Source organism: Anser brachyrhynchus (genome assembly GCF_964034855.1).
Source record: "Anser brachyrhynchus genome assembly, chromosome: 1".
Classification (NCBI taxonomy): Eukaryota; Metazoa; Chordata; class Aves; order Anseriformes; family Anatidae; genus Anser; species Anser brachyrhynchus.
In genome coordinates, this window is record NC_137694.1 from 28,387,190 (window position 1) to 28,389,689 (window position 2,500).

Genomic DNA, 2,500 nt, shown 5'->3' on the forward strand with positions numbered 1-2,500 from the left:
TGATAAATATCGACAGTAAGATAAAAAGTTGCTTACGTTCTAGTCATACATCTTCAAAGCCGACCTGATGACTTGTGACAGCACCCAATCCATTTATCACCAAGTATATATTACAATATATTATAGAATACTGTCATTCTCTCTTGATACATGGTGGAGGAATAACTACCAGATTTAAGTCAAACTTCTCATTTCTATATAAAGATCAAAAAAACATAGTTCATCAAGCCAATAACAGGACTGTCCAAATTCCATATAATTCCACATAAGAACCTAATGAAGTTTATCATTTTAGCTTATTTACTTTACATGTCTACCAATTTATCATATGCTTGAACAAGATACTTGAACAAGGCCATATAAAACCTAAAATTTTTAGGTTATCCCAGTGGCTCCTAGTACATAGTCTAAAATCCCCGATGTTTAGCTTTGCCCAATATGTATTCATGCCACAATGAAAACTTATTTTGTGGTTTTACTCAGCCCCTATTGCTATTCTTAGGTGTTAGCATCACTTTAAGTAGCTGCCCAGCTGAAGGAAACATACTAAAAACAGCAAGCATTTACTTGCTTGCTTTAGAAAAAGCTATGAAGAACTGCATTTGTTTATTTGAAGGCCAACATAAAAATGACTCAGAGAAGCCAAAATGACAATGTTAAACTATGACATTAGTACACTCTATCTTGCATGTATCTAAACAATAAAAAAATCTTAAGAATAATAACTATAGGCACTAGGTACGTAAGGGTTTGCTCTGTTTTTCTACTTGTCAAAGTTTCTCTGGCAAGTCACATATAAAAAATCATATTTTAGAGAGTTACCACAGTGACAGTAATAAAAACAGGCAGCATTTTCCTCTTAAATCATATTTCAAAAGGCATCTGCTTAAAAACAGAGGGGAAAAAAAAAGCCAAAGGAGTATAAAGATATGCCCATTATCTAAAGGACATCCTACTGCTTGTTTACTAGTGTTTATGTTTCACATCAACATATTTTATAGAAGGACTTATACATCTAACTCAAGTTGCATTTAAATCCTATGGTGCAGACCCTACCATAAAATGCCTCTTGAGTCCTATTAACTGTACCCATGGTTTTACTTTGCCTGTCTGCTTATTTAAGATCTAATCACAATTTTGAAGAAAAGACTGTCACTTCTAAGCCTGTCCCCTCAGAACCTGTCTGTTATTAGTACTCAACTGGATATTTTCATCTTCACTTGTTATTCTCTGTGGTCTTTGCAAATGCTATCTGCTGGAATCTGTGACTGTATGGACAAATTGACTACAAATGGCTAAGACTGCTGCTTTGAGTAACGTGTAAGTGGCACATTATTCTGTTGGTATTGTTGTGTTTTAAGGTGCTTCACTTAAATTCAGGCTTCTAAACATTTTTACCAATTAAATACACTCTCAATAAAGATTTTAAAAAACTGTTATAACAATCTGAACACCTGAATAAAGGTGATGACATGCTTTTCAATGAAAACAATATTAAATTATAGAAGTAATTTTATATAATATTTGTCTAATTTAATATAAAATAGTGTATATATAGTGTGCGCATATATAGATTATATATAGGGAGAGGTGTAAAACTGCTAAGAAATTAATGAAGACACTGAAACATGTATTTCCTCAGACTCTAACACTGTAAGTGCTAAATTGTTACAACAGAATACACTTAAATTTGAAGCAACGCACAGATTTAGGTCTTAACAACTTCTCGTATTTCAATCTAAAACTATTTAATTTTTTCCACATTTTCTGTCACCGTCTAAAATATTTAACTATAAAAGTAGCTAGTGTACACTGTTTAATTCAGCACTAAGAATGATTCAATTTTAAGAGCTATTATGACCTGTTATTTCAGAGGCCCGTACACACGCAATTTATCCATCCTGTTAAAACGTGTTTCTATAAAAGAGGATTTTGACAATATTTTGTCTTACGGGGGACACCTCTCCTTCCGTTAAAGCAATAAATAGCTGGTGTCGCAATTAAAAACCCCGGTATTTACAAGAGAAGGGGGTCAGACTCACAAGGTGATGAGGGGCCTGAGCAGATGAGGAGCTGACAGCAGAGGCTTCAGGGGGAGTTCGGGGGGCGCTGGCCCCGGGCAGAGCCGGACCCCAGCTGTTTACCACAGCAGCTGGTTGGGCTTTGGTGCCGGAGCACGGCCGCACCCCCAGACATGGGGGGGACACTTTGGGTAGGAGAAGGGGAAGGGTTGACGCCGGCGTGCGTTTTAAGAGGGAGAGGAACCTAACAGCCACAAAAATTAATTGGTCGCATCCCGTTGAGCTGGCATCGGTAATTAGACAACGGGTAAACTCCACACTTTTAGAAAGAAGAGCGGCCCTGCCTTAACTCCCTAAGAAGGCAAACGAGCGAACTCAGAAAGAAAAGGAAAAAAAAGAAAAAAAAGCGGAAAAAAAAACTCTTTAAAAGTGGGAACGGAACCGTCCCTTAACGAGACGCTGCCTCTCCCTTTCCCCCT

The 2,500-nt window shown here is 37.0% G+C and overlaps 1 protein-coding gene across 16 annotated transcripts in view; it reads right to left on the reverse strand.

Annotated features, from left to right (window-relative positions):
• The window catches only part of FOXP2 (forkhead box P2), a 439,933-nt gene that overhangs the window by 193,355 nt on the left and 244,078 nt on the right, over window positions 1–2,500 (reverse strand). The gene's annotated exons all lie outside the window — the stretch shown is intronic.